Raw genomic sequence first — 16,727 nt, 5'->3', positions numbered from 1 at the left:
TGCTCATTGTAAAGACTCATGTTCTTTTTCCTGAAAGATTTTATTAATTTTCAGCATCAGCATCCACACAGATGGTTTGCATAGAATTCTTTACTGATGGAAGTCTGTGATTTGGAAGGTCTTCTCCTAAAACCACATTGGAATTGGGTGCTTATTACTCAAAAAACAAGTTTCTTTCTCTTCTTTTGTCATTTCAAGTTTCATCTCTGAGTCAAGGATTTGGCAATAATTAAAAAAGAAAACCTTTGCATAGTTTTACTGTAGCCTATTTAGTAGTTGCATAACCTACCAATTATCTAAGTCTACATACACTCGTATATCCTCTTTATCTATACATCATTATCTACCATAGAGCCTATAGTTGAATGTCATATGATAATATTTAAATACATAAATTCAAATTTTACTATTTCATTGAAATTAATTGCCATGATATTATTGCAAAAAGTTGATTTTAATGTTATTTGTTGAACTGTTACCTTTTAGAAGAATTGTTTAACTCAGTATATTTATTATCTTGGGCTTACAGATTTTTATGCATTTTTGTTGTTGGTAAACATGAGATCTATATGCTTAGAACTTCATAATTTGAATCAAGGGATATTGCTATTCTGATGGATCATTTTGTTCACTGTAATTCTCTTTGCGCTAACAATGGGCATCTCAACAACTGATGTATGTATAGTGGTATAATAGCTTTTAGAGCAGCAGTTCCTAATGTGGGCTGCAACCATTTTCTGGTGGAGGGTCAGATAACTATTTAACATGTACAATTAATATGTAGGTCATATATCCTACATATTATATATGTATTTTATGATTCACAACAGTAGCAGAATTATACTTATGAAGTAGCAAAAAAATGATTTTATGTTTGGGGACACAACAACATGAAGAACTTTATTAAAGGGCCATAGCATTAGGTAGGTTGGGAACCACTATTGTAAATTTTAATGAATAGAAAGACACAACCTGTGCACATTGAAAAATCCATAAAATGTGCAAGGTACTCAAAATGCAGCAACCTATGTTAAAACACGATAACATCTAACTCTTTTACAGTGTTTACCATCACTTTATGCTCTTTCTAGAAAATACTGTATGAAATAATCCCACAATAATGTATCAAGGTGTTTCTGAATATTAAATTTTATTTTTTAATATTCTTTTGTGTGTGTATTTTTATTGGAATTTTTTGCATTTCAAATGTTATCCCTGCTCCCTGTTTTCTCTCCATATCCCCTATTTCATATCTCCTCCCACTTTCTCTGTGAGAGTATTCTTTTTTTTAAACTTTATTTTAAAAAAACAAAGATACAAGAACAAATTTTAAGCATTTTTGCATAAATGTATACAAATACATTTTTGTCAGTGCTTGGCTTTTTTTTTTTTTTTTTTTTTTTTAAGGTTTGATACTCTGATTAAGGTCTTACTAGTTATAATGAGCAAAAAGTACATGTAAAACAGAATGTAACCCAGAATTAGTCAACGTTTTCTTGGTGTTTAAGGATTGAGCATAATGTTTTTGTTTGTTTGTTTGGTTTTTTTTTTTTTTTTTGCTTTTTTGTTTTTTTTTTCTTGAACTTCACATAGTCTGTGAGTTGTTTCTGGGGCAGTCTGAGCCCTCTGGAGTTAGCATCCCACGATCAGTGACTGCATATTATGTCTGTTCTTTTGTGACTGGGTTATCTCACTCAGGATGATATTCTCTAGATGCAACCATTTTCTTAAGAATTTGGTTAAGTCATTGTTTCTGATAGCTGAGTAGTACTCCATTGTGTAAATGTACCACAATTTTTGTATCCATTCATCTTCTGAAGGACATCTGAGTTCTTTCCAGATTCTGGCTATTAAAAATAGAGCTGCTATGAACATTGTGGTACATGCGTCTTTGTTGTATATTGGAGTGTCTCTGGGGTACATTCCCAGAAGTGGAATAGCTGGATCTTCAGGTAGTACTATGTCCAATTTTCTGAGGATTCGCCAGACTGATTTCCAGAGTGGTTGTATCAGTTCTGACAATTTCCTACTGGATCATTAAGCCTTGGCAAGTCTGAGGGCTTCTCCTATCATTGATGCCCAACAAGGCTATTCTCTGCTACATGTGCAGCTGAAGCCATGAGTCCATCCTAGTGTACTTTTTGGATAGTGTTTTAGTCCCTGGGAAATCTGGTTAGTTGGTATTATTGTTCTTATGGAGTTGCAAACCTCTTCAGCTACTTCAATCATTTTTCTAAATCCTCCATTAGGGACTTTGTTCTTAGTTCAATGGTTGGCTGTGAGCATCTGTCTCTGTATTTGTCATACTCTGGCAAAGCCTCTCAAGAGACAGCTATATCAGGCTCCTGTCAGCATGCACTTCTTGCTATCAGCAATATTGTCTGGCTTTGGTGGCAGTATATGGGTTGGTTCCAAGGTGGGACAGTCTCTGGATGGCCTTTCCTTCAGCCTTTACTCCAAACTTAGCTTTCATATTTCCTCTTGAGAATATTTTTGTTCCCCCATCTTAGTAGGACTGAAACATCTGTACTTTGTTCATCCTTCTCCTGGGCTTCCTGTGGTCTGTAAATTGTATCTTGGGTATTTTGAGCTTTAGAGCCTATATCTACTTATTAGTGAGTGTGTACCATAGGTTGGTTTTTTTTTTTTTTTTGTTTGTTTGGGTTTTTTTTGTTTTTTTTATTTTTCTGTTGTTTTTTGTGATTGGGTTATTTTATCCTGGATGATATTTCTATTTGCCTAAAAATTTTTTATAGGCATTTTTTTTAATAAATGAGTAGTACTCCATTATATAAATGTACCACATTTTTGTATCCATTTCTCTGTTGAAGGACATCTGTGTTCTTTCCAGCTTCTGGCTATTATAAACTCTAAACATAGTGCAGCATGTGTCCTTGTTGTATGTTAGAGCACCTTCTGGGTATATACCCAGGAGTGGTATAGCTGAGTCCTTAGGTAGGACTATGTCTAGTTTTCTTAGGAATAGCCAGAATGATTTCCAGAGTGGTTCTAACAGTTTGCAGTCCCACCAACAATGGAGGAGTATTTGTCTTTCTTCACATCCTTTCTAGATTCTGCTGTCACCTGGGTTTTTGACCTTACCCATTCTTACTAGTGTGAGGAAGAATTTCAGGGTTGTTTAGATTTGCATTTCATTGATGACTAAGGATGTTAAACATTTATTTAGGTGCTTCTCAAGCTGTATCACAGACCAATTGTCCCGTGCTACCGTCTCACCAGCAAGAACGCACGCAGACACTAGGATCCTTCTGCAGCAAAACCTTTATTGCATCTTGAAGAGGAAGACACCAGGCAGGAAAAGGCACCCTAATTTATACCTGCAAGGGTGGCGTGTCGCTGTGTGATTGGCTGCCCACTAGTGGTCTGATCATGACGCCCTGGGATGGGCGGTGACTTGGCTCGCACCACTCTTTGCACCTGTGCCCAGTGGTTATTTACCACACTTTAGCTGATTCATGGCACCTGAAACCAGCGCCATCTTGTAAGGGCTCAGCCTTCAGCCCTCAACATTTCCCCCTTTTTGTTTTACTAGAACAAGGTGGTCTAGGCCTCTGTAGTTATGTCTATCTGCTGTGGCTCCTGTCTTAGGTCATTCCTCCAATGTCACAGCCTTATCCGTCATAGGGTGACCCTATTGCCACCAGGGCCCCGTGTCTTAGATTGGTCTGAGCATGAGGAAAGTTGCCCGTCTCTAGATACCAGTGCTGTGTGACAACAACTGCTAAATGGCCTAGGGTAAACTCTACAAAAGAGGACAGCCAAAAAATGAATTAGTGGGGAAGTCATGATCACCCTATCATGCAATGAGGAAACCTCAGTGATGTGCAAGGGCTGATCAATGACCACTGAGTCTCTCTCATTCCAGTGCAATGGATCTATAAATCCGTGCGGTGCAAGAGCAGAGAACTCAGAAGCCAACTAATTCTTGAGCATATAACCAAATTTTAGGGGAGGCCCCTGGTTCAATGGCCACAAGTGCTTCAGTGATAACAAACTTGTCATGTCTCTGTTGAGACTGGAGTCTGCAAACCAACCACAGCAGAAACACCAACCCACAGCAAAATATTGCACAAAAAAGACCCATGCCCACCCATTCCTTAAAATAGGAGAAAATCGAAGAGATCCAGGTGGAGAGGCCTTCTGTCAAAGACAGGTCAATGCGTGTCGAATTCACTTGTAAAATGGCAAATCTCAATTCTCTGAGCGTCTATTCAAATTCAATGGTCTAATTCTGTAACAAAAAATGAAATAAGGATTTTGACAAATTAGCAGCTCTCATAAAATTTTCAAACTGCACGGAGGTAATGCAGAGGCCAGGTGATTTTTGTTCACACCCCAATTGGGCCATTTGCCATAAAATATCTACCTGTTCTTGAACTGGGTCAATATGCTGATTGACCAACATGAGGCCTCCCTGTATCTAGGAATTGGCAGTAGCCTGGACATCTAAGGCAGATGTCACATGCGCCAAAAGCTCATTGATAGTTTGCACCGTTTGTACTGATGTTGAGAGTGCAAGAGCCGAGGCTGTAACCAAGACAGCCACCACAGCTGTGACAATCAAGCCGACAATGAGAGAAATCCTGAAATCTCTCCTTTCCCTAAACAAACTTAAGTTACTGGGGGCATCCACCGGAACAGGAACAAAGTGGAGCATGCGAGTATCTAAGGAAAAAGGATACATAGACGCATCCCAGCATAAGGTATAAAACAATTATTCGGGGAGCAATCTAATCTTTCTTGGCCTTGTGTCATGCTAATATTACTTACTATCCATATAAATGGGGGACACACACACAGGTGTTGCTGAGTAATTTGTTCTCTTATAGGTTGTATATTTTATATTGGATGTTGCCAAGCAAAACTTCCTGAATTTTTACCGGCTTGTATTCCTGAAGCAACACCACCATTACAATCAAAACTCAATTGGCCCTTCTCACTCTATCCTCCTCGAATCACAGGGGAAAGGTCAGTGCAGCTACCATTAATACCACAAAGGAGCCACTGATCAAAAGGATTAGCATCAGCCTTGCCAGGATAGGATCATCAGTAGAATCATCTTGAGACTTGGCATCCTCCATTACAAGGATCTTCTGCGTAAAGCGTTCAGGCACCCAGAATGGATTATCTTCTTCCTGTGGAAAAACACAAATAGCTCCCCTGGATCTTATTAATATAAGATCTGGGCCTTTCCATTAACCAGTCAGTACATCCTTCCATTTTACAATCTCTTTTGGGGTACTTGGCTCTGAGCAGTGACGCTCGGCAGCAGTTCGACCATGGTCATCAGTACTTAAAGAGAGTCATATAAACAGCTGTTCTTGGTACTGAGGGCAGAGCCTTGTTGAATCGAGTCATTTCCTAAAGCATCTCTTATAATTTTGGGTAAGGCACCTTCCTGTGTGCAATGGGAATGAGCCCTGCAGAGTGCAATGGCTGCAAACGTGTAAGATACCCATTCCTGGTGCAATGCCTCAAAGGCTCAGGGTGCAAGGGCTATCCAGACACAGACCCAACACTAGTAAGCACATCTGTGACTCCAAGGATGGTCTGGAGCTTAAATCCTTCATTAAATAGGCAGCAGTGGCATCTGCTTATATCTTGGGAGGCTTCTGTAAGTTTGGTAAAATTAGTGACTGAGCAACTATATCACCTTCAGAAAAGGAGGATATGCTCCGAGGGCTAGAACATAATACCTGGAGCTCTCTTGAGTGTCCATGATCTATCACTGCAGGGAGAACTATGACCCCCTTTCTGGCCATTGGAATGTACCCTATTACCAGGCCTAGGCTGTCATTGGGTAAAGACCCTTCATAACATGTATGAATAGGCTGAACCCCCATCTCTGGCATTAACAAAAATTGGGTGGTGGAACGGAGGTCCAATCTTGTGGGTCCTCCTTTGCTTCTGCAGACTGGGGAATCCTGGACTGAGGAATCCACCTGCGAGGGTCGTGGTTCCCATATGTTTTGGAGGCCTAAGACCGAAGGCCCCGAAGCACGTTTTTTGGAGCGGAATCCTCACTGTTAACTGCTGAGGTAACAGTGGCAGAGTTCGACCCTGAAGGTCGTTTATAGAGCGGCACTCAGTAGCCCGATGATATCCCTTTTTACACTGTGTGCACAGTCCTGGTAATCTTTTTGTTGTTGTGCCTGACAATCTCTCTTTAAGTGCCCAGGTTTTCCACAATATAACAGATCTCCTGGTCTTTTTGTCCCAGGTGCCACGTACTCTGAATTATTGCAGCCTTCATTGTTGTCTGCCAGTCTCCTGGAGTCATGGCCAGAGTGGCAATCCTCTCAACTTGGAAAATAGTAAAATTGGCACTGACTCTGTAATTACGGACTGACTCGGCAAGTTTCTTAATTTGAATATATTCTACTGGTGCATGAACACGGCCTCCATCGGCAGCCTCAAACACTGGAAATGCCTGTCGAATCTTTTTCTGCTCATCTCTAGTAAGGAAGGAATCTGAATAGAATCTTTCTATATAAGGTAGGGGGGCACTGGGTCCTATAGGCCGGGAAACTGTGTGGTTTCCACCTCCCACTTTCTTCTGTTTTTTACCCAAGCTGTTAGCTCGTAGTTCATTTGTGTGGTATCTTTCTTCTTCATAGCAAGCTGCCTCATCTTCTAAATCCTCTTCCTCAGAGGGGTTAAGCTCATCTGTTTCTAAACTATCAAGCCCAAAAGCCTCTTCTTCTAAATCCTCTTCCTCAGAGGGGCTAAGCTTGTCTCTTTCTAAACTATCAAGCCCCAAAGCCTCTAACTCCTTTACCAGATAAAGGCTTTTACTTTTCAGGGTTTTCTCCTCCTTTCCCTGTTTCTCTCCCAGGATCCTTTTGTCCTCAAACTTTTCCGTTTTCTCCTGTTTCTCTCACCCAGGGCGTCCTTTCCCTTATCTCTCGCTTCCTTTGATCCAAGGTCCTTGGAAGGGTCTTTTTTCTTAGGTGCACCTTTTCTCTTTGAACTCTTTAATCTTTCATCTCGCTCTGTTTCTGACATGCTGTCTTGCAACTCCTCCAGAGCTCCCAGTCCTGCTACTACCATAGCATGATAGGCTTTATTTTCTAACAAAACCAAAAGAAAAAAAAATCAAGACAAGGAAAACAAGAATAAAAGCTTCTACCGTGCCTTCAGCGAAGAGAGAGAGATGGGAGAGGTCAAGACCAAACATGTCTCTCAGAGTTTACCTTAGTCCTGCAGTTCTGGATCCTCTCCACGAACGAAGGGTCTCCTCGGTACCGGCGATGTTGAAGTTTCCTGGGTTTTGTCACCAAATGTCCTTCTCACCAGCATAACGCACGTGGACACTAGGATCCTTCTGCAGCAAAACCTTTATTGCTTCTTGAAGAGGAAGACACCAGGCAGGAAAAGGCACCCTAATTTATACCCGCAAGGGTGGCGTGTCGCTGTGTGATTGGCTGCCCACTAGTGGTCTGATCGTGACGCGCCTGGATGGGCGGTGACTTGGCTCGCACCACTCTTTGCACATGTGCCCAGTGGTTATTTACCACACTTTAGCTGATTCATGGCACCTGAAACCAGTGCCATCTTGTAAGGGCGCATCCTTCAGCCCCCAACAAGCAATAGTGAGAAATACTCACTCAGCCATTTAATATTCTTCAGCTGAGTATTTGTTGTTTGGGTCTGTCTGTTTTGTAATGGGTAATTTGATTCTCTGGAGTCTAACTTTTTGAGTTCTTTGCATTTATTGAATATTAGCTCTCTATTGGATGTAGGATTGGGAAATATTTTTTTTTCATTCTGTTGGCTACTGTTTTGTCCTAATAACCTTTTTTGCCTTACAGAAGCTTTGAAATTTATGAGGTCCCGTTGTCAATGCTTGGTCTTGTAATAAGCCATTGGTATTCTGTTCACAAAAAATTCTTCAGTGCCCTTTTATTCAAGGCTCTCTCCACTTTCTCTTATTAGTTTGAGTGTATCTGGTTTTATTTGGAAGTCCTTGAATCTCTTTTACTTGACTTTGTACAGGTCAATAAGAATAAATCAATTTTCATTCTTCTACATGCTGACTGCCATTTAAACCAGCACCATCTGTTGCAAATGATATCTTTTTATAGTGGTTGGTTTTAGCTCCTTTGTCTAAGATCAAGTTACCATAGGTGTGTGGGTTTTTTTCTGCCTCTTCAATTCTGTTCCATTGATATAACTTCCTGTCTCTGTACCAATACCATACAGTTTTTATCACTGTTGTTGTGTAATACAGCTTGAGATCAGGGATAATCATTCCCTCAGAAGTTCTTTTATTGTTGAGAATAGTTTTTGATATCCATTTATTTTGTTTTAGTTTTTGTATATTTTTTTTTGTTGTTGTTGTTATTCCAAATGAGTTTTCAAATTGCCTTTTCTAACTCTAAAAATAAAATGAATTAGAATTTTGATGCGAATTGCATGGAATCTGTAGATTGCTTTGGGCAAGATGGCTGGCCATTTTTACTATGTTGATCCTGCCAATCTATAAGCATGGGAGGTCTTTCCATCATCTGAGCTCATCTTCAATTTCTTTTTTCAGAGTCTTGAGATTTTTGTCATACAGATTTTTCACTTTCTTGGTTAAGTCACACCAAAGTATTTTATATTTTTGGGACTATTGTGAACGGTGTCGTTTTCCTAATTTTTTTTTTTAGTCTGTTTATTCTTGAAATAGAAGAAGGATACTGATTTGTTTGCGGTCATTTTATATACAGCCCCTTTGATGAAGTTGTTTCTCAGCTATAGGAGTTCTCTGGTTGAATTTTCAGGGTCACTTAAGTATACTATCATATCATCTGCAAATAGTGATACTTTGACTTCTTTATTTATAATTTCCATCCCTTTGACCTCCTATTGTTGTCTAATTACTCTGGCTAGGACTTCAATTACTATATTGAATAGTTAGAGAGAGAATGGGCATCCTTGTTTAATCCCTGATATAAGAGGAATTGCTTCAACTTTCCATTTAGTTTGATGTTTGCTATTGATTTGCTGTATATTGCTTTTACTATGTTTAAATATGAGCCTTGAATTTCTGGTCTTTCAAAGCGTATTTAATTTTGTTAAAAGCTTTCTCAGCATCTAATGAGATGATCATTTGGACTTTTCTTCAAGTTTATTTATATATTGGGTTACATTAATAGATTTCTGTATATTGAACTATCCTTGCATCCCTGAAAGGAAGCCTACCTGACTACTTGATCATGCTAGATGATACTTTTGATGTCTTCTTGGATTTGGTATATATATATATATATATATATATATATATATATATATATATATATATATATATATTATAAGTGAAAAGTCTGAACACAAGTTCACCAATCCCTGAGAAGGAAAGCCCACCAAACACTGAGCATGAAAACCCACTAATCTCTGAGCTCCCCAAAAGTAAAGACTGGAAGTTCCACCAAACCTCACACTGGAATTCTCTGCCCTAGAAAACTCCAGCACTGCCTCTCTCCTCCAAATTTTATACAAAGGTATTGTCTGCTTAGTTCCCTGATGTCTGCTCCTGGAAGAAGAGGCAGCCATCCCTGCATTCATCTGTTCACACCCTGAACCACCCAAATCCCCCCCCCCCCTCTCTCTCTCTCTCCCTCTCCCCTCTCTTTTATTGGGTATTCTCTTACTTACATTTCAAATGTTATCCCCTTTCTCCTAATTCCCCTCCCCTTTTCTCTTTCCTTGCTTCCAAGAAGATACTCCCTATCCTAATCATCCTCTCCTACCTCAGTGTCTTGGTATTCTCTTACACTGGGAAAACAAGCCTTCATTTTCCAAAACACTATCCTTCCATTGATGCTAGACAACACTATCCTCTGTTACATATATAACTGGAGCCATGGGTCTTTCCATGTGTACTCTTTGGTTGGCATTTTAGCTATGGCAGGTTTGGTTGGTTGATAATGTTGTTCTTTTATAATATTTGCTACAAGTTGTGACTCTCTCATCAGAAGATACCAAGAACCAAGAAGCAACAAAGAGAATAAAGGAAGAAGTAAAGAAGTGGAGTAAGGTAGAAGCTCTTAAACTCCTCAGCTTAGCAGTTAGAAATACCCACCCTTCTTGGAAGCTATAACTTCTCTGCTGGCAATGCTTCCCTCTCAGAGCTGTGTGGTCCCTGTGCTTCCAAGCCCCATGATACCTTCCCATTTGAGCAGGAAGGCTAACATATTGGCTGATCAAACAAAATAGAAGTGCTTCATTTAAACAAAAACATGGGGAATCTTGTTTCCTGGGTAAAGTCTTGATACTTAAGCATGATGATCTGAATATACAACTTTAGCACCATATGAAAAACTTGTTACAGTAGCTTAGATCTGTACCTCAGCACTTGGGAGGCAAAGACAGATAATTGGGGCTCTCTAGCTATCTAGTCTTACCAGTGGGTGAGTTTCAGGTTTCATCAAAAAACGAATAAGAAAGAAAGAAAGAAAAGAAATGAGGAGGACAATTGATGCGACATTGACTTCTAATCTCCATATACAGGGCATACACATATGTATATTACATGGGCAAACTTATATATAGCAAATACACAGACAAATGGAATGTTAATAGGATGCTGTTTTGATTAATTATTTGCATATCAAATGTTTTTACCCTTCCTAGCCTAGCTCTGACTCCTTGAGCTTCCTACCCCATTCCCACTCCCCTTTGCCTCATTTACAACATTGTAAGCCTCCTGTGGGGAAGAACACTACAATTATAAGTTATGTGTTATAAAAAGAAATGAACTAAATGAAAAGGTTTGCTTTTTTGAATAAATATTGAAAATAATACTTTTATGCCAAAGCAATGATTTTGATCTAAGAAGGACACCAGTTATCAGCTCTTTTGTCATATTTCTATCTCACCTTATTTATTTATTTATTTATTTATTTATTTATTTACCCACAAATATGTAGCTTTGATTTATGATTGCATTGTTTAAGAGTCAGGAAAATCTAAGACATGTATATTCCTCTGAGAGCTATTTTGCCAGTCTTTATGTTCTAAGCTTCACTCTTGTGAGGAGACCTAAACTCCAGGAAATGGCTTTGATTATTGCCTCCCACTTTCCAAAATCCAGTAAGGCATAGTCCAAACCATATGTTGCCTGTATGGCCCTGCTAATTACTCCTATTACCTTAATGGCCATAGAATCCTGAAATGATAGATTTTAAACTTTGAAAATAGTAACATATTAGTTTTGATGCTGTCAGAATGAAATCTCCCTATCAAAATTTCAAAAGTTGTAAGATTAATTATATTTGTACAACCTTTACTCCCCTTAACCAGTCACTAACAAATTGTGGATGTGCACAGGGTCTTATTTGTGAAGTAATTTGGGGTTATTATCTCAAATGGAGTGCTGCTAATTTTGTTGTTGCACTAATGTGTTGAATGCAATATTTCTACTCCATCTCTCAGGATTAGGATTACCTTAAAATTATTTAAAATTAAAACCAAGCATCGCTTAACTGTCAAATTAACCTTTACAGTGCTAATGATATTCCTAATGAATAAACTCACATTGTTGTATTTTGTTGGACTTTATTAAACAAAACTATAATTAATTGACAAAATAATGCAGATTAGCAGAACAACTCCAGATTGGTGTTTCTTCATTCCTTTATCTTTGTTTCAGAATTAAAGTTATACCATAGATTTTGTATGTGATCACTAGGACCTCTCTTAGAGCTTGGCCAGACTAGGCAGTCCCTTGCTAAGAAAAATGCTCTCATTTGGGCAATTGACTAAACTTGACTGCAGAGGTATCAATTGTAGGTATATTATTGTATTCATTTTACTAAAGGGCACGTCACATTTTTTGCTCTAGGAATTTTTAGAAAGTGGTTAAAAATAACCTTTCAGAAAGGTTATATTAGTGCTGAGGCCTCACCAAACCTTTTGGATGGATATCTACATCCATCATACTCAAATCTGTCAAACTAAGTCTAGTGAGGAGTTCAGTAGACTTAAAGTTGAATTCAAATGTCACTGTGCCATGTTTCACAAAAAACTGGCTGGCCAAAGTGACCTTTGCATGCCAACATCCCTTTTTATAGTTTGAATGGTAAGAAAAAGCTGGTCTACCAAACTATGCAGCTTCAGGATTACTGGAGAGCCAAAACACACACAAATATTAATTCTGAAATTATCAGCTTTGTGTACAGATGAACATGACTGCAATCACTTGGTAATTTTCATTCAGATATTAAACAAAATGTTTCCTTTAAAACTGAGTGATGTATACTCTTGTTTAAAATAATAATGGGTTTATCAGTAACAGAAAAAAAGCCTTTGAAGGAGTTTGCTAAGTAGACATTCCTTTAAAGGAACCGTTTCTTCCTGTGACTATTAACTTTCCAAAAGTTACCACCCAACCCTGGAAAAATTACAAAACAAAATTACCAATTAGTTATTAAAGGTAAGTATCAAAGAGGAAAATTTGCTCATTTGAGAAAAAATTACCATATGCAGAATATAAATGTAAATTACTAGAAGGCCACCGGTTGAATTTTTGTTTCCTTGCAAATGAAACAAAAGAATGAGCTTAAATAATTTTTCTTACAAAACACATAAAAATATCAGTATCAATGAAATTTCTACACATTGTATGTGTAATTATTTATAGATAAACTCCAAATGTGTACAATAGGGCAAAAGATTCCTTGAACTAAACACTCTACCTAGAAAGACTGAATCAGTTTTGTAGTAATCTCAATTTTTTGAAATAGATTTTTTTATATGACACATTTTGGTTTCTTCCCTTTTTTCTACTCTCCCCAAATCATCTGCACATCCTCACACATTCAAATCAACATCAGGAAACTGACAATTAAAACAGACAAGCAAAAATAAACATGAGGCATAGCAAACAAACATGGGGGAAACAATCAAGTAAACACACAAGAAATACAGCCACACATTTTACACTCAAAAAATTCCAGAAAAACACAAAATAGTAAAAACATAATATATAAAGATATTTTTAATTTGTTTTGCCCTTGGTCTCATCTTTATCTTTGCTTTCATAATATTTTTTAAATATTACTCTTTATTAATTTATTAATTTATTTATTTTTACATTCCAGTCATTACCCTCTCTGCATCCCCCCACCCCCTTCATTCTCCAAGAGGATGCCCCTCCCATTCCCTTCCCTTCCCTTTCAGGCCTCCTAATTCCATGGGGTGGAAAGCACATCTTTCTCTCACTGAGGCCAGACCAGGCAGTCCTTTGCTGTACACATATCCAGGGCCTCAGACCAGTTATTGTACGCTGCTCCCTGATTGGTGGTTCAATGTCTGAGAGATCTCAGGTTAGTTGAGACTGCTGGTCTTCCTATGAGGTCACCTTCCTCCTCAGCTTCTACCGAAGAAAGAAAATAGAAAAGAAAAATAAATAAAAGGAAATTATATATATATCAAATTGTGTGTTCCTTATATTCACCAGAGCATGGTAAAACTTGTAGTGACTAACCCCTTAAAGAAATCTGAGTCCTTTTACAGCTGTATCTCTACCAATTGTGTAGATTTACAATTTAGTATCCTTATTACAATCTTTAAGAGTTCTCTTTGAGTGCTTTCTGTCAAATTTGTTACTTTTTCAAGAGGTTGGGGTGGGGATAGGGGTAGTCACAGAGCCTTATAAGTCCCTATTCCCTAACTCTGAGTTCACAGTCATCAATATTATGGCAAAAGTAGTCCCTTTTTTTGTATTATTTCTTTATTTTGAACACTTGTTGTTTTGATCATTATGTGTCAAGAAGAGTTTTTTTTTTTTTTTTTTTTCTGGTCTAATTTGTTTGGGGTTCTGAAGGCTTCTTTTGTGCTCATGGTCATCTCATTCGTGAGGGGAGGGAAGTTTTCTTCTACGATTTTGTTGAAGATATTTACTGTGCCTCTTAGTTGATATTCTTTGTCCTCTTCTATTCCTATTATCCTTAGGTTTGGTCTTATTGTGTCCTGGATCTCCTGTATGCTTTGGGTTAGGAGCTTTGTGGTTTTTGCATCTTCTATGACTGTTTTGTCTATGTTTACTATGTTGTCTTCAGCCCCTGAGATTCTCTCTTCCATATCTTGTAGTTTGTTGGTGATGCTTGCATCTGTGACTTCTGATTTCTTTTTTAGGTTTTCCATCTCCAGGGTTGTCTCTTTTTGTGTTTTCTTTATTGTTTCTATTTCTGTTTTCACTTCCTTCATCTGTTTGATTGTGTTTTCCTGTAGTTCTTTGAGTGATTTTCATGTTTCCTCTTTAAAAGCTTCTATTTGTTAATGTATGTCTCCTGTGTTTGTTTAAGGTAGTTATTCATGCTCTTCTTGAAGATCTCCATCATCATCTTGAGGTGTGACTTCAAGTCTCAGTCTTCTTTCTCTGGAGTGTTTGGCAATCCACTGCTTGCTGTGGTGGGAGAGCTGGGTTCTGATGTTGCCAGGTTGTCTTGGTTTCCATTGCTTAAGTTCTTTCGTTTTCCTCTTGCCATCTTTTTATCTCTGATTAAACATGGTCTTGTTGGTGGTGACTGACACCTGTCTCTCCTGTGGATCTGAGAGCCTGTGGGCTCAGGAAGAAAATTGCTTCTTAGTGTTTGGCTTTTAGTGGGCAAGTACTGAGTTCTGGTAGCAGTGACTCTGCTCTGTCTTAGTGGGATCAGGTGTGGGAGCTCTTCTGAGGCTGTTCTGGAAGCTCAGACCTCTGCCCATAGATCCTGAGTACTACTGGCAGGGACTTGGCTCTTTCTCTAGGCCCAAACGAAACCTTTTCTAGATAGCACAGTACTTTCTGCTCTCTGAGAACTCCCAGTGTATTCTCCCTGGGCCTATGTGCCAGGCTCCCCTCTGGTCTAGGTGTAAGAGGGCTTGTAGAGTTGAACTTGAAGCACTGCCTTTCCAGGGCAGACAAGGGCCTGTGCCTTACTGTGGGCCTGTGTGATTAGTCTGTGAGCCCGGGCATTTCAGGCAGATCCTGAGTCCCTGTTCAGAGGCTCAGCCCTTATTGTGTGCCTGAAGGGCATCTTTTCTGAGAGCTCCACTTAACCCTCACTGCTCTTTGCTTACACACAGCACAATCTCACCCAGGCCTGTGTCCCCAAATCTCTGTAGAATTTTTTTTGACCTTTATAATCTGTGGGAACATGGATCATGGATTTATATATTGTTTCTGACAACAGCACAGACCATGAACATTTATATATTATTTGGTGTCAGCATGTGTCACTGACCTTAGCATTTTCTCTGGTGACAATAAAGGCCATGAACATCAACACAGCTGTCTTCTGCTTTAGCATGGGTCACAGGCACCATCACAATTGTCAGCGGCAACACAGGCCAAGGACATCAACATGATCTCCTGTGGCAGCCAAGGCTACTCATATCAACATGGCAATTTAAAACATTAGTCAAAGACATGATGCTATGTTATCACATCCTTCTTATGGTTTTTAACCTTTGTCCCCAAGCTTTTCTTGTTGAATATTAGATGGTATTTACATGGTAGAGACATGCTGCCAAGAGAACCAATTCTGTTTGGATTCCCTAGCCTTTCCTCTGTATTCTCTTTCTAGGTAATTTTCCAAGGTTTGGGCTTAATATATGTTTTAGATGCTTATAATTTCCTGGAATTATACTACTGCTTAATGTAAAGACTAAATTCTATCTATCTAATAGCTTTCTCTCTCTCTCTCTCATATATATATATATATATATATATATATATATATATATATATATATATATATATATACATATAATGCATGTCTTAGGATTCTAGTGCTGGGCAGAGGCACCATGACCATGGCAATCCTTTACAACAACAACAAAAAATTAATTGGGCTTGGTAACTGTTTCAATGGTTTAGTCCATTTTAATAATATAAAGGAGCATGGTAGTATGCAGATAGACATGATGCTGGAAAAGCAGCTAAGAGTTCTACATCCAGATACCCTATGCAGCAAGAGAGAGCTATTGGATCCAGCCTAGCCACTTTTCCAATTAAAGTTAATTTTATTGAAATATCATCTGTATAAAATAAAATGAATTTATTTTAAGTTTGAAAATTTAAAAATTTTGTATAGGTAATCATCAAAATCAAGAATGACAATGTATCAATTATCACGGCAGGCTGAGGCCTTGTGAGCTTTTTTCCACATTCATGAATTTTTTGATTAATTTATCATTTTTTTTTGCTTATTCACTTTACATATCATTTACTTACTCCCTCTGGTCACTCCTTCTCACAATCCTTTTCCCATCCCTGATCTCCTTCTCCTCTGAGTTGGTGGGATCCCTCCCCCAAGAATTTCCCTACCCTGGCACATCAAGTCTCTGCAAGACTTAATGCTTCCTCTCCCATTGAGGCTAGACAAGGCAACCCAGCTAGAAGAACATACTCCACATATAGGAAACACCTTTTGGGATAGCTGCTGTTCCAGTCATTACAGACCCACATGAAGATCAAGTTAGACATTTGCTGCATATACGTTGGAAGGCCCAGGTCCAGGTAGTGCATGTTCTCTTTTAGGTGGTTCAGACTCTGAGAGCCCCAAGTGTTCAGTTGATTCTGTTGGTCTTCCTATAGAGTTCTTATCCCATTCAGGGACCACAATCTTTACTCCTATTCTTTCATAAGAGTCCCAAACTCCATCCACTGTTTGGTCATGGGTGTCTATTTCTGTCTGAGTGAGCTGCTGTGTGGAGCTTCTCAGAGAAGAACTTGC

This window comes from Micromys minutus (genome assembly GCF_963924665.1).
Source record: "Micromys minutus genome assembly, chromosome: 14".
NCBI lineage: Eukaryota > Metazoa > Chordata > Mammalia > Rodentia > Muridae > Micromys > Micromys minutus.
Note: the sequence above shows the minus strand (reverse complement) of the source record.